Raw genomic sequence first — 27,599 nt, 5'->3', positions numbered from 1 at the left:
GAAGGAGGAGTGGCACTAGCAGAGGGGAAGGAGGAATGGCACTAGCAGAGGGGAAGGAGGAGTGGCACTAGCAGAGGGGAAGGAGGAGTGGCACTAGCAGAGGGGAAGGAGGAATGGCACTAGCAGAGGGGAAGGAGGAGTGGCACTAGCAGAGGGGAAGGAGGAGTGGCACTAGCAGAGGAGAAGGAGGAGTGGCACTAGCAGAGGGGAAGGAGGAGTGGCACTCGTCATTAAAAACCAGTGAAGAGTTGATGAGTTGGAAGGAATGGACGAAAGGGAACAGTTCAGAGTGGGGCTCCCAAGGTGGTGATTGCAGTGATGCACAACCCACCACTGAATAACAGGAGGCCAAGACAAGAGTACGATGTGAGCAACAGAGCGATGGTGGACACACTAACTGAGGTGGCCAGAAGGGCTCACATGGGCAGGGCAAATTTACTAATTGTGGGTGACTTCAATTACAAGAAAATTGACTGGGAAAACCTGGAGCCACATGGGGGACCGTAAACGTGGTACTGGAAAACCTCATGCATCAATATGTTAGGGACACTACCTGGGAGAGAGAAGATGATAAACCAGCAAGACTGGACCTCATATTCACCTTGAATAGTTCAGACATTGAGAACATCATATATGAAAGGTCCCTCGGAGCTAGTGATCACGTGGTTCTGAGCTTCGAATACATAACAGAGTCACGAGCAAAGAGTGAAGCAGCAAGCGTAGGATGGGAGAAGCCAAACTACAAGAGAGGGGACTACACAGGCATGAGGAATTTCCTGCATGACTTACAGTGTGAAAGAGAATTGTGGGAAATACAGGAAATTATATGAATATGTGAACACAAAATACAAGGAGCTAGAGGAGAGATTCTTACCCAAGGGCAACAGAAACAATGAGAAGACCAGAACGAGTCCTTGGTTCACCCAAAGGCGAAGAGAGGCCCAAACTACCTGCACTAGAGAATGGAAGAAGTGTAGAAGACAAAGGACCCAGGAAAATAAGGAGATCAGTCGAAGAGCCAGAAAGAAATATACACAGATAAGGAGGGAGGCTCAGTGACAATATGAGTGACACAGCAGTGACAGTCAAATGTGACCCAAAGCTGTTGTGCAGCCACATCAGGAGGAAAAACAACAGTCAAGGACCAGGTAATCAGACTGAGGAAGGAAGGAAGGAAGGGAGATCACAAGGAATGACCAAGAAATATGTGAAGACATAGATGAGGGAATAAATAGCGACATAAGCAAATTTGCTAATGACACCAAAATAGGCCGTCCAATTCATTCTAATGAGGACATTAGAGCACTCCAGGATGATTTGAATAGACTGACGCAATGGTCGGAGAAGTGGCAGATGCAGTTTAATATTGACAAATGCAAAGTTCTAAATGTTGGACAGTTAAATAACCATGCCACATATAAACTAAATAATGTAGATCTTAATACTACTGATTGCAAAAATGATTTAGGAGTTCTGGTTAGCAGTAATTTAAAACCAAGACAACAGTGCATTAGTGTTCGCAATAAAGCTAACAGAATTCTTGGCTTTATATCTAGAAGTATAAATAATAGAAGTCCTCAGGTTGTTCTTCAACTCTATATATCCTTGGTCAGGCCTCATTTAGACTATACTGCACAGTCCTGGTCACCGTATTACAGAATGGATATAAATGCTCTGGAAAACGTACAGAGGAGGATGACAAAGTTGATCCCATGTATCAGAAATCTTCCCTATGAGGATAGACTGAGGCCCTGAATCTGCACTATGAGGATAGACTGAGGGCCCTGAATCTGCACTATGAGGATAGACTGAGGGCCCTGAATCTGCACTATGAGGATAGACTGAGGGCCCTGAATCTGCACTATGAGGATAGACTGAGGGCCCTGAATCTGCACTCTCTAGAAAGGCGTAGAATTAGGGGGGATATGATCGAGGTGTATAAATGGAAGACAGGAATAAATAAAGGGGATGTAAATAATGTGCTGAAAATTTCCAGCCAAGACAGGACTCGCAGCAATGGTTTCAAGTTGGAAAAATTTAGATTCAGGAAGGATATAGGAAAGCACTGGTTTGGTAATAGAGTTGTAGATGAGTGGAACAAACTCCCGAGTACAGTTATTGAGGCTAAAACGTTGTGTAGTTTTAAAAATAGGTTAGATAAATACATGAGTGGGTGTGAGTTGGACCTGACTAGCTTTGCTGCTGGGTCTGGTACAGTGCTCCATCCTTGAGTGGAGGTGACCAGACTGGATGGGTCATTGGGATAATCCGGGGGGGGACATGGACCTGCTCCGCGTGGGTCAGTAGGCCTGTTTCAGTGTTCCTTCTTTCTTATGTTCTTATTTACAATGGAGACAGGCAGGACTCCAGCAAACCAGGATGGAAGGGTACACCAGCAAGTGCTAGACACACTACACACATAACCGAGGAGGAGGGGAAGAGGCTGCTAAGTGAACTAGATACGTCAAAGGCGGTGAGACCAAACATCTCTCCGTGGGTCCTTACAGAGGCAGCAGAGACGCTGTGTGTGCCACTAACAACAATTTTCAACACATCTATCGAAACAAGGCGACTACCTGAGGTGTGTAAGACAGCAAATGTAGTCCAAATCTTTAAGAAAGGAGACAGACAAGCAGCATTAAACTACAGATCAGAGTCTCTGACATGTATAGTATGCAAAGTCATGGAGAAGATTATCAGGAAACATCTGGTGGAGCACCTAAAAAGGAATGAGCACACACTTCAGGGAGGGGAACCCTGTGCCTTACACAAGTAAGACAGGAGAGGAGGGGTGGGTAGAGTGCATTTTCTTGGACTGTAAGAAGGTTTCTGACTCAGTTCCACACAAGAAATTAGTGAAAAAGCTAAAGGAAAGGCACCGCAGTGAATCATAGAATACCTGACAGGAAGAAAACAACGAGTCATGGTACATGACGAGGTGTCAGAGTGGGCGAATATGGCGAGTGGGGTCCCACAGGGGTCAGTCCTAGAACCGGTGCTATTTTTGGAATATGTGAATGACATGACAGAAGGGTTAAATTCACAGTTGTCTCTGTATGCATACAATGTGAAGCTAATGCGAAGAATTCAAGTGGGTGATGATCAGGTAGGACTATAAAGGGATCTGTACGGGCTTCAAGCCGGGCCAGACATATGGCTCCTGGAGTTTAACCCCACCAAGTGCAAAATCATGTAGATTGGGGTAGGGCAAAGAAACCTGTAGAGGGAGTACAGTCTAGAGGGCCAGAGACTACAAATCTCACTCAAAGAAAAAGATCTTGGGGTGAGTACATCTCCTGAAGCACATATCAACCAAATAACTGCTGCAGCATATGGGCGCCTGGCAAACCTCAGAACAGCATTCCGACATCTTAATAAGGAATCGTTCAGGACCCTGTACACCGTGTACGTTAGGCCCATATTGGAGTATGTGGCACCAGTTTGGAACCCACACCTAGCCAATCACGTAAGGAAATTAGAGAAAGTGCAAAGGTTTGAAACAAGACTAGTCCCAGAGCTAAGAGGTATGTCCTACGAGGAGAGGTTAAGGGAAATCGACCTGACGACAATGGAGGACAGGAGAGATAGGGAGGATATGATAACGACATATAAAATACTGAGAGGAATTGACAAGGTGGACAGAGACAGGATGTTCCAGAGATGTGACGCAGCAACAAGGGGACACAGCAACAAGGGGACACAGCAACAAGGGGACACAGCACCAAGGGGTCACAACTGGAAGTTGAAGACTCAGATGAATCACAGGGATGTTAGGAAGTATTTCTTCAGTCACAGAGTTGTCAGGAAGTGGAACAATCTGAGTAGTGATGTAGCGGAGGCAGGATCCATACATAGCTTTAAGAAGAGGCATGATAAAACTCACGGAGCAGGAAGACCAGTGAAGAGGAGGGGCCAGGAGCTATGAATCGACCCCTGCAACCACAAATCGGTGAGTACACACACACACACACATCATACAACCCTCTCCATCTGGCGTAATATTAACCAGCGTGTGTCACTCTGTGAGTCAATTAAGACAATTATGACATATAACCTGCAGGTATGGTGTTGGATCCCCTTCCTAGGTGAGGAATGGTGTTGGATCCCCTTCCTAGGTGAGGAATGGTGTTGGATCCCCTTCCTAGGTGAGGAATGGTGTTGGATCCCCTTCCTAGGTGAGGAATGGTGTTGGATCCCCTTCCTAGGTGAGGAATGGTGTTGGATTCCCTTCCTAGATGAGGAATGGTATTGGACTCCCTTCCTAGGTGAGGAATGGAGTTGGATCCCCTTCCTAGGTGAAGAATGGTGTTGGATTCCCTTCCTAGGTGAGGAATGGTATTGGATTCCCTTCCTAGGTGAGGAATGGTGTTGGATCCCCTTCCTAGGTGAGGAATGGTGTTGGATCCCCTTCCTAGGTGAGGAATGGTGTTGGATCCCCTTCCTAGGTGAGGAATGGTGTTGGATCCCCTTCCTAGGTGAGGAATGGTGTTGGATCCCCTTCCTAGGTGAGGAATGGTGTTGGATCCCCTTCCTAGGTGAGGAATGGTGTTGGATTCCCTTCCTAGATGAGGAATGGTATTGGACTCCCTTCCTAGGTGAGGAATGGAGTTGGATCCCCTTCCTAGGTGAAGAATGGTGTTGGATTCCCTTCCTAGGTGAGGAATGGTATTGGATTCCCTTCCTAGGTGAGGAATGGTGTTGGATCTCCTTCCTAGTTGAGGAATGGTGTTGGATCCCCTTCCTAGGTGAGGAATGGTGTCGGATCACCTTCCTAGGTGAGGAATGGTGTTGGATTCCCTTCCTAGGTGACGAATGGTGTTGGATCCCCTTCCTAGGTGACGAATGGTGTTGGATCCCCTTCCAAGGTGACGAATGGTGTTGGATCCCTTTCCTAGGTGAGGAATGGTGTTGGATCCCATTCTTAGGTGAGCAATGGTGTTGGATCCCTTTCCTAGGTGAGGAATGGTTTTGGATCCCCTTCCTAGGTGAAGAATGGTGTTGGATCCCTTTCCTAGCTGAGGAATGGTGTTAGATCCCCTTCCTAGGTGAGGAATGGTGTTGGATCCCCTTCCTAAGTTAGAAATGGTGTTGGATCCCCTTCCTAGTTGAGGAATGGTGTTGGATTCCCTTCCTAGGTGAGGAATGGTGTTCGATCCCTTTCCTAGGTGAAGAATGGTGTTGGATCCCCTTCCTAGATGAGGAATGGTGTTGGATCCCCTAGGTGAGGAATGGTATTGGATCCCCCCAGGTGAGGAATGGTGTTGGATCCCTTTCCTAGGTAAGGAATAGTGTTGGATCCCCTTCCTAGGTGAGGAATGGTTTTGGATCCCCTTCCTAGGTGAGGAATGGTGTTGGATCCCCTTCCTAGGTGAGGAATGGTGTTGGATCCCCTTCCTAGGTGAGGAATGGTGTTGGATCCCCTTTCTAGGTGAGGACTGGTGTTAGATCCCTTTCCTAGGTGTGGAATTGTGTTGGATCCCCTAGGTGAGAAATAGTGTTGGATCCCCTTCCTAGGTGAGGAATTGTGTTGGATCCCCTTCCTAGGTGAGAAATGGTGTTGGATCCCCTTCCTAGGTGAGAAATGGTGTTGAATCCCCTTCCTAGGTGAGGAATGGTGTTGGATTCCCTTCCTAGGTGGGAAATGGTGTTGAATCCCCTTCCTAGGTGAGGAATGGTGTTGGATCCCCTTCCTAGGTGAGGACTGGTGTTGGATCCCTTTCCTAGGTGAGCAATGGTGTTGGATCCCTTTCCTAGGTGAACAATGGTGTTGGATCCCCTAGGTGAGGAATGGTGTTGGATCCCCTTCCTAGGTGAGGAATGGTGTTGGATCCCCTTCCTAGGTGAGAAATGGTGTTGGATCCCCTTCCTAGGTGAGGAATGGTGTTGGATCCCCTTCCTAGGTGAGGACTGGTGTTGGATCCCTTTCCTAGGTGAGCAATGGTGTTGGATACCTTTCCTAGGTAAACAATGGTGTTGGATCCCCTAGGTGAGGAATGGTGTTGGATCCTCTTCCTAGGTGAGGAATGGTATTGGATCCCCTTCTTAGGTGAGGAATGGTGTTGGATCCCCTTCCTAGGTGAGGAATGGTGTTGGATCCCTTTCCTAGGTGAGGAATGGTGTTGGATCCTCTTCGTAGGTGAGGAACGGTGTTGGAACCCCCAGGTGAGGAATGGTGTTGTACCCTCTTCCTAGGTGAGGTATGGTGTTGAATTCCCTTCCTGGGTGAGGGAGAGAAGACTCCAGTGCCTCGGATCAGGAGCCTTTTAGAGCAGCCATCTTGAAGGCCAAGACATTTAATTTTTCTTGGGTCGAGATTCCTCCTGTTACCCAGCAGCAACAGCCTGGTTGATCAGGTCGTCTACCAGAACCAGGCAGACTCCAGACAGATAGACTCCAGGGAAGTAGACTCTAGGTAGGTAGACTTCAGGTAGGTAGATTCAACGTAGGTAGACTCCAGGCAGGTAGACTCCAGGTAGGGAGCCTCCAGGCAGGTAGACTCCAGGCAAGTAGACTCTATGTAGGTAGACTTCAGGTAGGTAGACTCAACGTAGGTAGACTCCATGCAGGTAGACTCCAGGCAGATGGACTCCTGGTATGTAAACACCCGGCAGGTAGACTCCAGGCAGGTAGACTCCAGGTAGATAGCCTCCAGGCAGGTAGACTCCAGGCAAGTAGACTCTATGTAGGTAGACTTCAGGTAGGTAGACTCCAGGCAGATAGACTCCTGATAGGTAAACACCCGGCAGGTAGACTACAGACAGGTAGACTGCAGATAGGTAGCCTCCAAATAGTTAGACACCCGGCAGGTAGACCTCCCTTTACAGACACTCTTGTACACGTGTATTAGACAGGGGGGGGGGGTCAGACAGGTAGACTGCCTCCCGTCCCTTGCGTCCCTCTCCCTCCTTGTCCAATTTCTGCTGTACTTCACTCTCCTGGGATCTTTACACTCCTTAATAAGTTCAATCGAGGCGAGACAAACGTTCGCCGCCTCAGGGAACGTTTGAGGAACGTTGCTAACGTATCAGAGTCAGCCAGGCAAAGGCTCCAGCTGTAAAAACGTTTAATGAAGTCCCTGTGAGGCCTTACAAGGGTGAAAGATGGGGAGGTGTTGAGAAGGTGTGTGTGTGTGTGTGTGGCTGCAGGGGTCGACACAGCTCCTGGCCTGTCTTGTGGCAGTGGTACAATATCAAATGCTTTCTTGAATTCCAAGATTATGCAAATCAACTCTCTCTCCTGTCTCGCTTCTGTCAATTTGAAGTTGATTTCCACTGTGTTGGGAGACAATATTTGTGACCTGTAAACCCCTAATAAGTATCCTACTACTATATTGACTATCAACTACATTATCTTACATAGTACACATGACTACAGTTGTTTACATGATTTACAAGTCAGTCAGACTGGTCTGTAGTTTAACACTTCCTGTCTGTCTGCTTTCTTGAATATAAGGACTACCGTCAGTCTTCCAGATCTCTGGTAACTGTACAGTGTTCACTGTCTTCCAGATCTCTGGTAACTGTCCAGTGTTCATTGTCTTCCAGATCTCTGGTAACTGTCCAGTGTTCACTGTCTTCCAGATCTCTGGTAACTGTCCAGTGTTCACTGTCTTCCAGATCTCTGGTAACTGTCCAGTGTTCACTGTCTTCCAGATCTCTGGTAACCGTCCAGTGTTCACTGTCTTCCAGATCTCTGGTAACTGTCCAGTGTTCACTGTCTTCCAGATCTCTGGTAACCGTCCAGTGTTCACTGTCTTCCAGATCTCTGGTAACTGTTCAGTGTTCCCTGTCTTCCAGATCTCTGGTAACCGTCCAGTGTTCACTGTCTTCCAGATCTCTGGTAGCTGTTCAGTGTTCCCTGTCTTCCAGATCTCTGGTAACCGTCCAGTGTTCACTGTCTTCCAGATCTCTGGTAACTGTCCAGTGTTCACTGTCTTCCAGATCTCTGGTAACTGTTCAGTGTTCCCTGTCTTCCAGATCTCTGGTATCCGTCCAGTGTTCACTGTCTTCCAGATCTCTGGTAACTGTCCAGTGTTCATTGTCTTCCAGATCTCTGGTAACTGTCCAGTGTTCATTGTCTTCCAGATCTCTGGTAACCGTCCAGTGTTCATTGTCTTCCAGATCTCTGGTAACTGTCCAGTGTTCATTGTCTTCCAGATCTCTGGTAACTGTCCAGTGTTCATTGTCTTCCAGATCTCTGGTAACCGTCCAGTGTTCACTGTCTTCCAGATCTCTGGTAACTGTCCAGTGTTCCCTGTCTTCCAGATCTCTGGTAACCGTCCAGTGTTCACTGTCTTCCAGATCTTTGGTAACTGTCCAGTGTTCATAGTCTTGTTGTGGATGACACAGTGCTGCTGCCTCTCAGCTAGTGGATGACACAGTGCTGCTGCTGCTTCTCTCACAATCTATGGTGACACCTGGTCAGCCTCCACTGCCTTGGATCTCTTATCAAGCTCCATCAAAGCTTTCTTTACCTCTGTCCTTGTTATGTGTATAATGTCTGGTACCTGCTGGTGCACTCTTCCCCCTAGCAGTAGCTGTGGTTACTTATAGTACCAGCTACTGTGGTTACTTACAGTAGCAGCTGCTGTGGTTACTTACAGTAGCAGCTGTGGTTACTTACAGTAGCAGCTGCTGTAGTTACTTACAGTAGCAGCTACTGGGGTTACAGTAGCAGCTACTGGGGTTACAGTAGCAGCAGCTGTGGTTACAGAAGCAGCAGCTGTGGTTACAGTAGCAGCAGCTGTGGTTACAGTAGCAGCTACTGGGGTTACAGTAGCAGCAGCTGTGGTTACAGTAGCAGCAGCTGTGGTTACTTACAATAGCAGCTACTGGGGTTACAGTAGCAACAGCTGTGGTTACAGTAGCAGCAGCTGTGGTTAAAGCAGCAGCAGCTGTGGTTAAAGCAGCAGCAGCTGTGGTTACTTACAATAGCAGCTACTGGGGTTACAGTAGCAGCAGCTGTGGTTACAGTAGCAGCAGCTGTGGTTACAGTAGCAGCTACTGGGGTTACAGTAGCAGCAGCTGTGGTTACAGTAGCAGCAGCTGTGGTTACAGTAGCAGCAGCTGTGGTTACAGTAGCAGCTACTGGGGTTACAGTAGCAGCTACTGGTGTTACAGTAGCAGCAGCTGTGGTTACTTACAATAGCAGCTACTGGGGTTACAGTAGCAGCAGCTGTGGTTACAGTAGCAGCAGCTGTGGTTACAGTAGCAGCAGCTGTGGTTACAGTAGCAGCTACTGGGGTTACAGTAGCAGCTACTGGTGTTACAGTAGCAGCAGCTGGTGGTGATGTACTAGTGCCATCTAGTGGTGGTAGTGGTGGTGTAGCAGCACCATCTAGTGGTGGTAGCCAGAGTTAATTAGGTTATCAGTGATGGTGTTATAGTGAAGGTCAGGACAGTGACCAACCTCAAGGCCCCTAAAGGTCATTTGAACTCCAATGGTCGTTCAGGAGAGACGTGTTGCCTCTCCTCCTGCCGCCCCGCCGGCTTTACCGCTTCCTCGTCCCTTTAATACACATAAATAACGTAAGTATTTTCTGGTGACGTATTTTTCAGTGCAACAGCAGAGTTGAGCTGCAGCTCCTGGTCCCCACCACCAGTCTGGTCACCAAATTATTTAAAGTCTTAATTGTCTTGGGGGAGGGGGGGGAGTGACCCTAGTGGAGGGGTTTTGATGCGAGGAACTGGAGCTGCTCCACTTCCTCTGATCAAACAATAACTCTCACGTTACATAACCCATAATTGTGTATCCAGTTCTGGGCTATTTATATTTATTATTTAAAAAAATAACTTACTGACGTTCTCTTGATCCAAGGAACTTGCGCCTCGTGATCCACATAGACCTCCATGTTAAGTTATATTTGTGAAAAATATATGTTAGAGATAGCTTTGCTTACCATGTTAAACACTAGTGTTTATATGAGTAATGTTTTAGTTTATATTGTGGTAATGTTTATATATAAATGTGTATAATCATGGTTATAATGTGAATGTAATGTTGCAGGAGACGACCACACTAGTAAATGATCTGACCCGTAACATTTATATGGAGATGCAGCAGCTGGAGACGTCGCCAGAAGTGGGCGGGGCCCACTTGTATATCCAGGTTTTTAAGTTCACCAAAGTTTGTTTATTGAAGCAGATAGTAATTGTAGGTAGGGAGAGTATAGGAAAGATTATTAGCAATTCATATCAGAAGTAACTTAGTGGGGAATATTAGTTCATCTCCCTACCAGAGATGAAATCTCTGGCCAGGAAATAGAGGAATATATTCTGTAGATTACCTTGAATGAGATGGTGATAAAAAATGGAGAAATGGGTTGTAAAGCTTAGAATTGAAGACTGATTAGAATATGGGAAGTTTTAACTAGCGTCATATTTTTATTATGTAGCCTTATACCCATCATGCAAGAGAGTAGGAAGCTGAGATGAAATGTATTAGTGATTGTATCATGGTTCAGTTGGTAGTGACGTCAACTGAAGACCCGGGATCCGATCCCGGGCACAAGTGGGCATGTTCCCTTATATCCACTGGCACTGTTCACATAGAGGAACACTGCAGCAGGCCTACTGGTAGGGGTTGCAATGACACACATGTCATCCTGACTTAATTGGGTAATTATCTTAATCTACCGGGTTAATTATACTGAGAGAGTTGTGTGGTGAGGCAGAGGTCTTGATGCCAGGTGTAAGAACAGCCTATTGAATCAGGCATATCCATTATTAAGACACAAAGGGGCACTGAAGCAGGCCTATTGGCCCATGTTAGGCAAGTCCAACTCAACCACTCATTTATCTAACCTATTTCTAAAACTACACAGCTAAAGTTCTAGCTTCACATGGCGGGATAAATTGATCTTAGGTAGAATGTATTATAGCCGGAAAAATCAATAACAATTCCTCGGTTGTAGAGGACCTGGCCAAGTTGTAGAGGACCTGGCCAAGTTGTAGAGGACCTGGCCAAGTAATTTTATGCTTTGAAATCCCAAAAATAGTTTCTGTAGTATAGCCTTGTGGGTTTAACGCTTACGACTCAAGTCTGTATTAGAGCGTCTTGCGGGGGGGATTTGTCCTGAAATTGGGTTATACCGTATATAGTTAGAGACTTTGTACACCACCTTGATCTTAGGTAGACCCCTCTGTTCTTACCTAGACCCCCTCTGTTCTTACCTAGACCCCCTCTGTTCTTACCTAGACCCCCTCTGTTCTTACCTAGACCCCCTCTGTTCTTACCTAGACCCCCCTCTATTCTTACCTAGACCCCCCTCTATTCTTACCTAGACCCCCTCTATTCTTACCTAGACTCCCCTCTATTCTTACCTAGACCCCCTCTGTTCTTACCTAGACCCCCTCTGTTCTTACCTAGACCCCCTCTGTTCTTACCTAGACCCCCCTCTGTTCTTACCTATACCCCCCTCTGTTCTTACCTAGACCCCCTCTGTTCTTACCTAGACCCACTCTGTTCTTACCTAGACCCCCTTTGTTCTTACCTAGACCCCCTCTGTTCTTACCTATACCCCTCTGATGTTACCTATACCCCTCTGATGTTACCTATACCCCTCTGATCTTACCTAGAATCCCATGTTCTTACGTTTACCTCCCTTCTCCCCCCCCCTTTGTGCTGCCACTGCTCTACAAATTAGTAAGGACTATACCTGGATTATGTTGCATAGTTGTGGTGTATATAACACTTTGTAGGTCTACAATTATTTAGTTTCTACCATCAAAGTAACTTGTAGAATTAGGTTGTGTTAAGTAGGATAGGTAAGATATAGAACTGGAGAATCTGCTATATGCATTATGAATGCATATAGCAGGGGAGAGTAATCTCCCCTGAAGGCATAGATTACGTAGAACTGTAGGCCTGGGAACCCACCAACGACCTTCAGTAGCTGTCTGCAATCTGTTATTGCACATGGTTTCCGTGGGGATTTTGGTGGGTTTCGGGCTTTGGGTAGTGGTAGTGGTGGGTGTTCTACGTTTTTTATGCCTTTGGTCAAACTGCAAGGTTAAATATTGGTTTACATCGTCTTGATGTTACCTAGACCCCCCTTGAACTTACCTAGACCTCCTTTTATCTTACCTAGACCCCCCTTGAACTTAACCAGACCTCCTTTTGTCTTACGTAGACCCCCTGATCTTACCTAGAGCCCCCTGACCTTACCTAGATCCCCTTGATCTTACCTAGGCCCCTTGATCTTAATTAGACCCCCCTTGATCTTACCTAGACCCCCTGATCTTACTACGACCCCCTTAATCTTGCCTAGACCCCCTGATTTTACCCAGACCTCCCTTAATCTTACCTAGACCCCTTTGATACTACCGAGACCTTTCTTGGTCTTACCTAGACCCCCTTATCTTACGTAGACCCCCTATCTTACCTAGACAACCTGATCTTACCTAGACCCCATTGATCTTACCTAGACCTTTTGATCTTGCCTAGACCCCCCTGATCTTGCCTAGACCCCCCTAATCTTACCTAGACCCCTTAATCTTCCCTAGTCCCCGCTGATCTTACCTAGTGCCCCTGGATCTTTCCTAGAGCCCCTTGATATTACCTAAACCCCCTGAACTTAACGAGACCCCCCTAATATTACCTAGATCCCCCTTGATCTTACCTAGACCAATTGATCATACCTAGACCGCTCTGATGCTACCCAGATCCCCCTTCATCTTACCTACACCCCCCTTGACCTTACTTGCACCCCCCTGATCTTACCTACATCCCTCACATCTTACCGAGACCTCCCTGATCTTACCTACACCACCCTTGACCTTGCCTAGACCCCTTTGATCTTGTCTAAAACAAATTTGAGCTTACCTAGACCCCCTTGATCTCTCCTAGACCCCTTGATCTTTCCTAGACCCCCTGATCTTTCCTAGATCCCCTGATCTTACCTAGATCCCTTGATCTTACCTAGATCCCCTGATCTTACCTAGACCACCCTAATGTCACCTATGCCCCTTGAACTTCCCTAGACCCCCTCAGCTTACCTATGCCCCCTGATCTTACCTAGACCCCGCTAATCTTACCTAGATCCCCTGATCTTACCTATACCCCACTGAACTTACCAACACCCCCTTGATCTTACTTATACCCCCTGACCTTGCCTAGATTTCCCTGATCTTACCTAGAACCCAATGTTCTTACGTTTACCTCCCTTCCCCCCCCCCCTTTGTGCTGCCACTGCTCTACAAATTAGTAAGGACTATACCTGGATTATGTTGCATAGTTGTGGTGTATATAACACTTTGTAGGTCTACAATTATTTAGTTTCTACTATCAAAGTAACTTGTAGAATTAGGTTGTGTTAAGTAGGATAGGTAAGATATAGAACTGGAGAATCTGCTATATGCATTATGGATGCATATAGCAGGGGAGAGTAATCTTCCCTGAAGGCATAGATTACGTAGAACTGTAGGCCTGGGAACCCACCAACGACCTTCAGTAGCTGTCTGCAATCTGTTATTGCACATGGTTTCCGTGGGGATTTTGGTGGGTTTCGGGCTTTGGGTAGTGGTAGTGGTGGGTGTTCTACGTTTTTTATGCCTTTGGCCAAACTGCAAGGTTAAATATTTGTTTAAATCGTCTTGATGTTACCTAGACCCCCCTTGAACTTACCCAGACCTCCTTTTATCTTACCTAGACCCCCCTTGAACTTACCCAGACCTCCTTTTATCTTACCTAGACCCCTTTATCTTACGTAGACCCCCTGATCTTACCTAGAGCCCCCTGACCTTACCTAGACCCCCCTTGAACTTACCCAGACCTCCTTTTATCTTACCTAGACCCCTTTATCTTACATAGACCCCCTGATCTTACCTAGAGCCCCCTGACCTTACCTAGACCCCCCTTGAACTTACCCAGACCTCCTTTTATCTTACCTAGACCCTTCTTGATCTTACTTAGACCCACTGATCTTACCTAGACCCACTGATCTTACCTAGACGTAGCTAATCTTACCTAGATCCCCTGATCTTACCTAGACGTAGCTAATCTTACCTAGATCCCCTGATCTTACCTATACCCCCTGAACTTACCAACACCCCCTTGATCCTACCTAGACTCCCTTGATCTTGCCTCGACCCCCTTATCTTATGTAGACCTATTGACCTTGCCTAGACCCCCCTGACCTTACCTGGACCCCCCTTGATCTTACCTAGACCCGCTTGATCTTACCCAGACCCCTATGATTTTACCTAGACCCCCTTGATCTTATCTAGACCCCTGTGGTTTTACCTAGACCCCCTTGATCTTACCTAGACCCCCTTGATCTTACCTAGACCCCCTTGATCTTACCTAGACCCCCTTGATCTTACCTAGACCCCCTTGATCTTACCTCGACCCTCTTATCGTACGTAGACCTCTTGACCTTACCTAGACCCCCCTGACCTTACCTAGAGCCCCTTGACCTTACCTAGACCCCCTTGATCTTACCTAGACCCCCTTGATCTTTCCTTGACCCCCTTGATCTTACCTAGACCCCCTTGATCTTTCCTTGACCCCCTGATCTTACCTATACCCCAATGTTCTTAAGTTTACCTCCTTTCTTCCCCCCCCCCTTTGTGCTGCCACTGCTCTACAAATTAGTAAGGACTATACCTGGATTATGTTGCATAGTTGTGGTGTATATAACACTTTGTAGGTCTACAATTATTTAGTTTCTACTATCAAAGTAACTTGTAGAATTAGGTTGTGTTAAGTAGGATAGGTAAGATATAGAACTGGAGAATCTGCTATATGCATTATGGATGCATATAGCAGGGGAGAGTAATCTCCCCTGAAGGCATAGATTACGTAGAACTGTAGGCCTGGGAACCCACCAACGACCTTCAGTAGCTGTCTGCAATCTGTTATTGCACATGGTTTCCGTGGGGATTTTGGTGGGTTTCGGGCTTTGGGTAGTGGTAGTGGTGGGTGTTCTACGTTTTTTATGCCTTTGGCCAAACTGCAAGGTTAAATATTGGTTTACATCGTCTTGATGTTACCTAGACCCCCCTTGAACTTACCTAGACCTCCTTTTATCTTACCTAGATCCTTCTTGATCTTACTTAGACCCACTGATCTTACCTAGACCCACTGATCTTACCTAGACGTAGCTAATCTTACCTAGATCCCCTGATCTTACCTATACCCCCTGAACTTACCAACACCCCCTTGATCCTACCTAGACTCCCTTGATCTTGCCTCGACCCCCTTATCTTATGTAGACCTATTGACCTTGCCTAGACCCCCCTGACCTTACCTGGACCCCCCTTGATCTTACCTAGACCCCCTTGATCTTACCCAGACCCCTATGATTTTACCTAGACCCCCTTGATCTTACCTAGACCCCTGTGGTTTTACCTAGACCCCCTTGATCTTACCTAGACCCCCTTGATCTTACCTCGACCCTCTTATCGTACGTAGACCTCTTGACCTTACCTAGACCCCCCTGACCTTACCTAGAGCCCCCTGACCTTACCTAGACCCCTTGGTCTTAGACCCTCTGATCTTACCTAGACCCCTTTGATTTTACCTAGACCCCTTTGACCTTACCTAGACCCCCTTGATCTTACCTAGACCCCCTTGATCTTACCTACACCCCCTTGATCTTACCTCGACCCTCTTATCGTACGTAGACCTCTTGACCTTACCTAGACCCCCCTTGAACTTACCCAGACCTCCTTTTATCTTACGTAGACCCCCTTATCTTACGTAGACCCCCTGATCTTACCTAGAGCCCCCCTGATCTTACTTAGAGCCCCCCTGACCTTACCTAGACCCCCTTGCTCTTACCTAGACCCCCTGATTTTACCCCGACCCCCTTGATCTTGCCTAGACCCCCCTGATTTTACCCAGACCTCCCTTAATCTTACCTAGACCCCTTTGATGCTACCGAGACCTTTCTTGGTCTTACCTAGACCCCCTATCTTACCTAGACAACCTGCTGTTACCTAGACCCCATTGATCTTACCTAGACCTTTTGATCTTGCCTAGACCCCCCTAATCTTACCTAGACCCCCTGATCTTACCTAGACCCCCTTGATCTTACCTAGATCCCCTGATCTTACCTAGACCACCCTAATGTTACCTATGCCCCTTGAACTTCCCTAGACCGCCTCAGCTTACCTATGCCCCCTGATCTTACCTATACCCCTTGATCTTACCTAGACCCCGCTAATGTTACCTAGATCCCCTGATCTTACCTATAGATCCCCTGATCTTACCTATACCCCCCTGAACTTACCAACACCCCCTTGATCTTACCTAGACCCCCTTGATCTTACCTAGACCCCCTTGATCTTACCTCGACCCTCTTATCGTACGTAGACCTCTTGACCTTACCTAGACCCCCCTGACCTTACCTAGAGCCCCTTGACCTTACCTAGACCCCTTGGTCTTACTTAGACCCTCTGATCTTACCTAGACCCCTTTGACCTTACCTAGACCCCCTTGATCTTACCTAGACCCCCTTGATCTTTCCTTGACCCCCTGATCTTACCTAGAACCCAATGTTCTTAAGTTTACCTCCCTTCTCCCCCCCCCCACTTTGTGCTGCCACTGCTCTACAAATTAGTAAGGACTATACCTGGATTATGTTGCATAGTTGTGGTGTATATAACACTTTGTAGGTCTACAATTATTTAGTTTCTACTATCAAAGTAACTTGTAGAATTAGGTTGTGTTAAGTAGGATAGGTAAGATATAGAACTGGAGAATCTGCTATATGCATTATGAATGCATATAGCAGGGGAGAGTAATCTCCCCTGAAGGCATAGATTACGTAGAACTGTAGGCCTGGGAACCCACCAACGACCTTCAGTAGCTGTCTGCAATCTGTTATTGCACATGGTTTCCGTGGGGATTTTGGTGGGTTTCGGGCTTTGGGTAGTGGTAGTGGTGGGTGTTCTACGTTTTTTATGCCTTTGGCCAAACTGCAAGGTTAAATATTGGTTTACATCGTCTTGATGTTACCTAGACCCCCCCTTGAACTTACCCAGACCTCCTTTTATCTTACCTAGACCCTTCTTGATCTTACTTAGACCCACTGATCTTACCTAGACCCCCTGACCTTACCTAGACACCCTGGACTTACCTAGACCCACTCAACCTTACCTAGACCCCCTGATCTTGCCTAGACCCTTTTATCTTACCTAGACCCTCCTTAATGACGAAAATAACGAAAACCTGTGTGATCTAAAGTGTTAGTCAGCAGAAATACTTCACCAACATCTGATGAGTATAGTTAGGGGGGTGATTTAGATTGGTATTAGTGGGAATGGGATTATTAACCTTGCTGGGTTAGTAACCAAGAAAAATAGAGGTAGAGAGGGGGGGGGGAGCTTGACTGTAGTGGTCCTCAGGTTGTCTGCCATAACTGTTAGTTAAGGTAGGTTATAAATTCAGGCTTAACACAGTAGTATGTTAGGAAACTGGTATATAACAGAGCTCCAACTGGTTACATAACCCGTACATAACTGGTTACATAACAGTAGCAGTTGTTAGCCTAGTGTGCTACGAGGGACGTGGAAGGATAGGGGAAATAATGTCCTAAGTACCTTCATGTTAAATTTGGATGCTCGTCTGTGTGGCCTGGTGGCTAAAGCTCCCGCTTCACACACGGAGGGCCCGGGTTCGATTCCCGGCGGGTGGAAACATTTCGACACATTTCCTTACACCTGTTGTCCTGTTCACCTAGCAGCAAGTAGGTACCTGGGTGTTAGTGGACTGGTGTGGGTGGCATCCTGGGTGTTAGTCGACTGGTGTGGGTTGCATCCTGGGGGACAAGATTAAGGACCACAATGGAAATAAGTTAGACAGTCCTCGATGACGCACTGACTTTCTTGGGTTATCCTGGGTGGCTAACCCTCCGGGGTTAAAAATCCGAACGAAATCTTATTTTATCTGTCAGGGGGCATCTTGATACAAGCAGTTGCAAGTACCCTCCCCTTCCCTGGATCAAACCTGATTGCCTAACATTCCCAAAGCTGTGTATAACCCCCTGTGGATAATATCAATCTAGTCATAGGAAATTGCGTTTGGGTATATATACAAGTACGTAAAATAGTTTAAATGGGAAGGGGGGGGGGATAGCGGTAAACTCTCGGGGGACAGGTCGACCAAAGTCAATGAGATTTGATTCAGAGAAGAGTAGTGCAAGTTGATTTTCTCAAGACTTAAAAAAACTAAGTCACGCACATATAAATATCCTTTGAATAGACTCACGAAATCGTAATGACACGATTGCAAACACTCCATACCAGGAGTCTGGGTAGAACCCGCGATCAGTCACAAAACTCCAGACCGACTCTTTAGCCACTGGGCCAGCTGGCCACAATAAGACAAAACGTGTCTTATTGTGGCCAGCTGGCCCAGTGGCTAAAGAGTCTGGAGTTTTGTGACTGATCGCGGGGTTCTAACTTTACTCCTAATAAACCATGCTAGGGGTTGTCTTGACTAGCTTGTAATACAGAGTTTTACCCTCCAGCTTAACTGGTCTCCAGTGGTCTTTGTCATGAGGATTCTGCGGCAGAGATTAATGTCTTATAAGACAGTAAATGTCTTGTGCACACGGAGTGTTTACCGCGAAGTCAGTTGTACAAGACTACCGTCAGGAAGGTCAGTGTTGCGGCAGTGTACAAACACCAGGTCATGCATTAAAAATGTATCATACCTCAAACTACTAATAATGGCAGTAACGAGGCGAACAGCCTTATTACTGTTGTTGTTAGTAGGGTTGAGGTAGGTATTTTTTTTTTTTTCCCCGAGCTTAGAGCTCCCAAGTTGTGTGAATGTTGTCTCCTGCTGATAAATACAGCAGTTGAGGCTTGTCTCAGTTATTTCCGGTGTTCATTGAACACCGTGTGTGTTCCTTGAACACTGTTCATTGCACATTTTTTTGTGTTAAACAAAAGACAACTTATTTATTTCATTTTAATTGATGCTCTTAATTGGATTTAATTGGATAATTTTTAGTAGGTTAAAGTCATTGTTGTGGGCAGCTGCTGTGTGGTCAAGACAGTCTTGTGGGCAGCTACTGCTGTGTGGTCAAGACAGTCTTGTGGGCAGCTACTGCTGTGTGGTCAAGACAGTCTTGTGGGCAGCTACTGCTGTGGTCAAGACAGTCTTGTGGGCAGCTACTGCTGTGTGGTCAAGACAGTCTTGTGGGCAGCTACTGCTGTGTGGTCAAGACAGTCTTGTGGGCAGCTACTGCTGTGTGGTCAAGACAGTCTTGTGGGCAGCTACTGCTGTGGTCAAGACAGTCTTGTGGGCAGCTACTGCTGTGTGGTCAAGACAGTCTTGTGGGCAGCTACTGCTGTGTGGTCAAGACAGTCTTGTGGGCAGCTGCAAATCTTCAGAGACCACAACCAACAGCAACACCCCTAAAACGTCTGCAAAGATACAAGTAAGAACATTAGATTATTCATGATTTGCAATGAGCAACACTTTAAAAGTCTATCTACTTAAAATGTTTCCTTCAACAATTTGTCGAAGACATTACTAAATGGTTTTCAAAATTGATCTATCCAAAATTACCATGGAAATGGAGTAACCCAAGTCCTTTACATTACCACAGGTTGATGGAGCTGGAAGAGCTGGAGGTGTTGATGGAGTGATGGCTGGCAGAGGAGTGACTAGTGGCGCCACAATTCTTGACCTCCATGACTAAATGGCGCCACTGGAGGAAGTGGGTGATGACGTCAGTGGTTGTTTGTGGGGGAGGGGGAAGGTAGTTAGTGGAACGGGTCGGGGATTGGCTGCTGGTGGAGGGGATTGAGGGGGTGACTAGTTAGCTGTTACCAGTAGGAGGGGGGAAGGTTGTCATTTGATAATTACTAATGGCCAAACACAGACTTATTAATGTGTTAAGGGGGTTTGAATATTGATATTTCAGACGCCTTGGACACTACCCCAGATCTCTTGCGGGTTCAGTGTTTAGTTTTGATCAGGGTCGGACTTAGACCTTGGGGGCCCCGGGGAACATTAAGTTTCGGGCCTCCAATTTGCAAATTAAACTGAATTATAAATAAGGAAAGAACTTAATGATAAAGAGCAGTTTTCTAAAGTTTGGTTACCTACAGTCCCAAACCAGCCATTGGGTTACCTACAGACCAGCACCCACTGGGTTACCAAAGTACCAGCAGCTACTGAGGCCACAGCACCAGCAGCCATCAGGTCACAGCCCCAAGCAGCCACTGTGGACCCACAGCCCAAAAGCAGCCCCCGAGGCCACCCACAGCACCAGCAGCCCCCGTAGGCCACCCACAGCCCCAGCACCCACTGCAGGCCACCCACGGGAAGAAGATCCCGGGTGGGTTTTCACCCAAAAAGACCAGCAGCCCCCGTAGGTCACCCTACAGCACCAGCAGCCACTGTGGGTTTTACCCCCGTCCCCACAGCCACTGTGGGTTTACCCACAGCAATTAAAAGACCCACTGTGGGGCCCCCTAAAATTAGTTACTGAGGCCACCCCACAGTAACTGCAGGTTACCCACAGTACCCACGGGGTTTCCCCCACAGCACCAGCACCCACTGTGGTTACCCGGGAGCCCCAGCAGCCACTGTGGTTACCAAGTTCCAGCACCCACTGGGGTTTCCCCCAAGACCAGCACCCACTGGGGTCCCCCAGAGTACCAGCAGCTACTGTGGTTACCTACAGCCCAGCACCCACTGTGGACCTACAGACCAGCACCCACTGTGGTTACCAAGCAAAACCCACTGTAGGTTACCTACAGTACCAGCCCCCGGGTTTACCCACAGACCAGCACCCAACGAGTTTACCCACAGACCAGCACCCACTGTGGTTACCTGGGCCCCAAGCAGCCCCCGTGGCCCCCCAGAGACCAGCAGCCCCCGTGGCCCCCTTTAAACACCACCAGCAGCCACCGTGGCCACCACAGTTCCAGCACCCAATGGGGCCACCACAGACCAGCAGCCATTGCAGGCCTCCACAGACCAGCACAATGTGGTTACCTACAGCCCCAAAGCACCCACTGTGGACGGGCCCAGCAGCTACTGCGGGTTTCCCCTTTACAGCCCCAGCAGCCACTGAGGCACCCACAGCAAGAAGATCCCGAGGACCTTCAGTCCCAGCAGCCACTGCGGGTTTACCCACAGAAACCAGCAGCCCCCGGGGGCCCCCAGACCAGCAGCCACTGTGGGGCCACCCAAGTACCAGCAGCCACTGCAGGTTCCCACAGACCAGCACCCACTGTTTTAATTACAGTACCAGCAGCCACTGTGGTTACCCAACACCAGCAGCCATTTGGGGGTTTACTCACAGACAAGAACCAAATGTTTTCCACCACAGCCCCAAAGCAGCAAATGTGGACCCCAAGGACCAGCAGCCAATGTGGTTACCACAGCACCAGCAGCCACTTTTCTCCCACAGCACCAGCAGTTTCTGGGGTTCCCCCACAGAACCGGGGCACCCACTGTGGGTTTCCCCTAACAGCACCAGCAGACTGGGGTTTACCCACAGCACCAGCAGCCCCCGAGGCACTCCACAGCCCCAGCAGCCCCCATAGGCCCCCCAAAAGCCCCGAGCCGGTTACCTAGAGACCAGCACCCATTTTGTGGGTTTACCCAAGCACGGCACCCACTGGGGACCTACAGCCCCAGCAGCCCCCGGGGAGGTTACCCACAGACTAGCACCCACTATAGGCCCCCCAAAGTACCAGCAGCCACTGTGGGTTTTACCCACAGACCAGCAGCCCCCATGATTCCCAGACCAGCAGCCCCCGTGGTTACCTACATTTCCCAGCAGCCCCCGTGGACCCTTTTCAGACCAGCAGCCACTGTGGACCTACAGTTCCAGCAGCTACTGGGACCTACATTTCCAGCAGCTACGGGTTGGGTTACCCAAGCACCAGCAGCTACTGTAGGTTCCCTTTGCAGTACCAGCAGCTACGGGCCCCCTACAGCCCCGGCAGCTCCCTTAGGTTACCCAAGACCAGACCCAGGGAATTCCCTTCCACAGTACCAGCACCCACTGAGGCCCCCCACATTACCAGCACCCAATTAAGGACCTTACAGCCCCGGCAGCCCCCGTGGGTTCCCCACAGACCAGCACCCCCGCGGGTTTACTCCAAGCACCAGCAGCTCCCGTAGGCCACCCACAGCCCCAGCAGCCACTGCAGGTCACCCAAAAGCACCCTTTTTAGGGCCCCACAGAACCTTAAGCCACTGAATCCCCCCACAGCACCGAACACCGTAGGTCACCCACAGCAGTTTTGGGCCCCCGGATTCACCCACAGCAGCGGCCACCGAAGGTCACCCACAGCGTTCAGCCACTGCAGGCCACCCACAGCAGCGGCCCCCGCAGGCCCCCCAAAGCAGCGGCAGCCACCGTAAGGTCACCCACAGAGCAGCCACCGTGGGTTTTCCCCCACAAAACCCAGCGGCCACTGGGGGTCACCCACAGAGCACACCACGTGGGTTTACCCACAGAGCAGCAGCCACTGGGGTTTACCTACAGCAGCAGCCCCCGTGGACCCCGACCATCAGCCCCCGTGGCCCCCCACAGAAACCAGCACCCACGGGGGCCACTCACAGCACCAGCAGCTACGGGGCCCCCCACAGCACCAGCACCCACTGGGGCCAGACCAGCACCCACTGAGGAAAGGGCCCCAGCACCCACTGGGGTTTTCCCTACGACCAAATACTGAGGCCCCCTTACAGACCAGCACCCAAACTGGGGTTTCCCCCAAAGACCAGCACCCACTGTAGGTTACCCACAGACCAGAAAGCCCACTGTATTACCCAAGCCCCAGCAGCCACTGTAGGCCACCCAGCACCAGCAGCCACTGGGGTTTTACCCAAAGCAGGCCACTGCAGGTCACCCACAGCCCCACAGCCCCCGTGGCCCCCCACAGCCCCAAAGCAGCCCCCGGGGGAACCACAGCACCAGCAGCCCCCGTAGGTCACCCACAGACCGGTTCCCGTGGGTTTCCCAAGCCCCACACCCACTGAGGACCCACAGACCAGCAGCTACTGAGGTCCACCCACAGCACCGCACCCACTGGGGTTTACAGCAGCAGCACCCAAATGAGGTCCCCTTACAGGAGCAGCCCCCGTGGGTTTACCCACAGCAGCAGCACCCACCGTAGGTCACCCCAGCAGCACCCACCAAGGGTCACCCACAGCAGCAGCACCACGGGAGGTCACCCACAGACCGGCAGCCCCCGTGGCCCCCCACAACCACAGCCCCCGGGACCCAAGCACCAGCAGCCACTGAGGCCCCCCACAACCAGCAGCCCCCGGGGGTCACCCACAGCCCCGCAGCCACTGCACCCTTTTTACAGCACCAGCACCCACTGTCACCCACAGCACCCCCAGCCATTGTGGGTTACCCACAGAAAACCAGCAGCCCCCGTAAGCCACCCACAGTACCAACAGCCCCCGTGGGTTTCCCCCACATTTCCAGCAGCCACTGCAGGCCACCCACAGACCAGCAGCCCCCATAGGTTACCCAAAACCCAGCAGCCCCCAAATTACCAAGCACCAGCACCCACTGTAGGTTCCCCCGAAACCGGTTCCCGTAGGCCCCTTACAGACCAGCAGCCCCCGTGGTTCCCCATAGACCAGCAGCCCCCGGTTCCCCGACAGCCCCAGCACCCACCGTGGTTACCCACAGCACCAGCACCCACTGGGGTTTACCCACAGCACCAGCAGCTCCCGGGGTTTCCCCCCACAGCCCAGCAGCCACTGCGGGTTTACCCACAGACCGGGAGCCACTGCAGGTCACCCACAGCCCCAGCAGCCACTGAGGTCCCCCACAGACCCACCCACTGCAGGTCACCCACAGCCCCAGCAGCCCCCGAGGCCACCCACAGACCAGCAGCCACTGCGGGTTTCCCCCAAAAGGCCCAGCAGCCACTGCAGGTCCCCTTACAGCACCAGCAGCCACCGTGGCCTTTCCAGCACCAGCAGCCCCCGTGGGTTTACCCACAGCCCCCAGCACCCACTGCAGGTCACTTTACAGCACCAGCAACCCCCGCGGGTTTACCACAGCACCAGCAGCCCCCGTGGTTAAGACAGCACCTTTAAACCACCGTTTTAAAAGTCCCAAAAGGCCAAACGAGGTCCCCCACAGCAAAGCAGCCACCGCAGGTCATCCACAGCCCCAAAAAACCCCCGGGGCCCCCACAGAAATGCAGCCACCAGGCCCCCCCGGCACCAGAAGCCCCCGGAGGCCCCCCCACAGCACCAGCAGCCACCGCGGTTCCCCAAAGTACCAGAAAGCCCACCGTGGGTTTCCCCCCCAAAAGCAGGGGGGCGGGCCCCCGAGGACCCACAGACCAGCAGCTCCCGGAGGACCCACAGACCAGAGGTTGTGGGCCACCCACAGCCCCGGCCCCCGGAGGACCCAAACCAAGCTTTTTACGGGGACCCACAGACCAGCAGCCCCCGGGTTCCCCACAGAAACAACACCCCGTGGCCTTTTTCGGCACCAGCACCCAAATGGGACCCACAGCCCCAAAGGCCACGGCTACCTCCAAAGAAAGCAGCCACCGAGGTTCCCCAACCAGGGGGCCCCCGTAGGTTACCCACACCAAAAGCAGCCACTGAGGTTCCCCTACAGTACCACACCCACCGGGCCACCTACAGACCAGCACCCACGGGGTTACAGACTAGCAGCCACTGCGGTTACCCACAGACCAGCAGCCACTGGGGGTTCCCCCAAAGACCAGCAGCCACCGTTACCCGGGACCAGCGGGCCACTGGGGCCCCCCACAGACCAGCAGCCACTTTGGGGTTCCCCTCGGGGCCAGCACCCACTGTGGGTTTCCCCCACAGACCAGCACCCACTGGGTTCCCCACAGACCACAGCTACTTTAGGTTACCTACAGTACCAGCAGCTACTGTGGTTACCTACAGTACCAGCAGCTACTGTAGGTTACAGTACCAGCAGCTACTGTAGGTTACAGTACCAGCAGCTACTGTGGTTAAAACCAGCAGCTACTGTGGTTCAGAAACCAGCACCCACTGGGGTTTTACAGAAGAAGATACGTGGTTATTTCAAGAAACGGAGCCCCCGTGGGTTTCCCCCACAGTACTAGCAGATACCGGGTTACCCACAGTCCCAAAGTAGCCACTGCAGGTTACCCACAGCCCCAGCAGCCACTGAGGTTACCCACAGACCAGCAGCCACCTGTGGCCCCCTCAGGAAACCAGCAGCCACTGAGGTCCCCCACAGACCAGCCCCCCGTGGACCTCCAGACCGCACCCACTGTGGTTCCCCACAGAACCACAGCCCCCGTGGTTACCCCCACATTTCCAAAAGCAGTCGGGGTTTCCCCCACAGACCAGCACCCACTGGGGCCCACCACAGACCACCCAGCTCCCGTGGGTTTACTCCAGCACCCAGAGCCCCCGTGGGTTTACAGCAAGCAGCTCCCGTAGGCCCCCACAAAAACCAGCACCCATTTTGGGTTACCCACAGCCCCACCCAGCCACTGAGGACCCAGCACCAGCAGCCATTTTGGCCCCCCACCACCCCAGCCACTGAGGCCCCTCCAGCACCAGCAGCCACTGCATTTTACCCACAGACCAGCAGCCCCCGAGGTTACCCCAAAAAGCAGCCCCCGTGGGTCACCCACAGCACCAGCAGCCACTGCAGGTTCCCCAAAGCACCAGCAGCCACCGTAACTCACAGCCCCCAGCAGCCACTGCGGGTTTACCCACAGCACCAGCAGCCACTGCAGGTCACCCACAGAACCGGCAGCCACCGGTCACCCACAGACGGCCCCCGAGGCCACCCACAGAGCCACTGCAGGCCACCCACAGAGCCACTGAGGTCACCCACAGTACCGTAGTTTACCCACAGCCCCGGCCCGAGGCCACCCACAGCCACTGCAGGCACTCCACATTTCCCAAGCAGCCCCCGGGGGTTACCCAAGCCCCAAAAGCAGCCACTGGGGTTTCCCCCACAGAGCCACTGCGGGCCCCACAGAGCCCCCGTGGGTTTTACCCACAGTAGACTGGGAAACCCAAAAAGCACCAGGCCCCCGGTGGTCACCCACAGTACCAGCGGGCCCCCGTAGGCCCCCCACAGCACCAGCACCCACCGTGGCTCCCTTTACAGACCAGCACCCACTGCAGGTCACCCACAGACCCAGCCACTGAGGTCCCCCACAGCACCAGCAGCCCCCGTAGCCAAGAAACCAAAGACCCACTGTGGTTAGCCACACCCAATTGCGGGTTTACCCCAAGCCCCAAAGCACCCACTGTGTTACCTACAGACCAACAGCCCCCGGGGTTTACCCAAGTACCAGCAGCCACCGTAGGTCCCCCAAGACCAGCAGCCCCCATGGGTTTCCCCCACAGCACCAGCACCCGCTATGGGTTTACCCACAGCAAAGAAAATACCGGTTTTACCTACAGACCAGGAGCTACTGGGGACCTACAGCACCAGCCACTGTGGTTTTCCCCACAGCACCAAAGCCCCATTGGGACCCACAGCAAGCACCCATTTATTCCGACAGTCCCAAAGCACCCACTGTGGGTTTACCTAAGCAAAAAGCACCCACTGTAGGCCCCCAAAGCCCCGGCCCCCGTGGGTTTCCCCCACAGTACCAGCAGCTTGGGGGTTACCCAAGCCCCAAAAGAGCCACGGGGTTTCCCCCACAGCCCCAAACGGGGCCGCTGGGGTTTACCCACGGGAACGGAACTGGGTCACCCACAGCACCAGCAGCCCCCGAGGTCACCCACAGCACCAGCACCCACTGTAGTTTACCCACAGCAAAACAGCCACTGAGGTCCCCCAAAAGCACCAGCAGCCCCCGAGGCCACCCACAGCACCAGGCCCCCGTGGAAACCCTTTCCAGCCCCGGACTGTGGGGCCACCCCAAAAAACCAGAAAGGACTGCAGGTCACCCACAGAAATTGCTAACCACTGCATGTCACCCACAGACCAGAAAAACCCCCGCAGGCCACCCACAGCACCAGCACCCCCGTGGTTAAAAGCACCAGCACCCACTGAGGTCCCCCACAGACCAGCAGCCACTGCGGTTCCCCAAAGCAAGAGCCAGGGGTTTACCCACAGTACCAGCAGCTACTGGGGTTTACCCACAGACCAGAGCCCCCGGGGAGGTCACCCCATACCAGAAACCCACTGTTTACCTACAGCCCCCCCTGTGGTTACCTGCACCAACACCCACTGTGGCTACCCCCAGCCCCAAAGCAGCTCCCGAGGTTACCTACAGTACCAAAAGGGACGGGAGGTTCCCTTTAAGTCCCCAAAGAAGCTACTGTGGGTTTACCCAAGCAAGAGCCACGCGGGTTTCCCCTTTACAGCCCCACACCCACTGTGGCCACCCCAAGGGCACCAGCAGCCCCCGGGGGGTTTACAGCCCCAGCAGCCCCCGGGCGGCCCCCCACAGACCAGCAGCCACTGCGGTTCCCCACAGACCAGCACCCACTGCAGTTACCTACAGCCCCACAGCCATTTGGGCCCCCAAAGCACCAGCATTTACTTTGGGACCTACAGACCAGCACCCAATGTGGGTTTCCCCCAAAGTACCAGCAGCCCCCGTGGGTTTCCCCCAAGTACCAGCAGCGCTTTTAGGCCCCCCACAGCCCCACAGCTACTTTGGGGTTACCTAATTACCAGC

At 51.0% G+C, this 27,599-nt stretch overlaps 1 protein-coding gene and 1 long non-coding RNA gene across 2 annotated transcripts in view; both read left to right on the top strand.

Moving 5' to 3' along the window:
- LOC138855409 (tyrosine-protein phosphatase Lar-like) overlaps positions 1 to 27,599 on the top strand; it is a 1,956,413-nt gene that overhangs the window by 1,687,201 nt on the left and 241,613 nt on the right. The window lies entirely within an intron of this gene.
- LOC128703504 (uncharacterized) lies at positions 9,441 to 19,692 on the top strand. Its single transcript, XR_011394656.1, has 4 exons — positions 9,441 to 9,527; positions 10,006 to 10,107; positions 18,473 to 19,390; positions 19,562 to 19,692. It is a non-coding gene; the product is annotated as an uncharacterized lncRNA (long non-coding RNA).

This window comes from Cherax quadricarinatus, chromosome 93 (genome assembly GCF_038502225.1).
Source record: "Cherax quadricarinatus isolate ZL_2023a chromosome 93, ASM3850222v1, whole genome shotgun sequence".
NCBI lineage: Eukaryota > Metazoa > Arthropoda > Malacostraca > Decapoda > Parastacidae > Cherax > Cherax quadricarinatus.
This window is presented reverse-complemented; position numbering and strand designations above follow the sequence as displayed.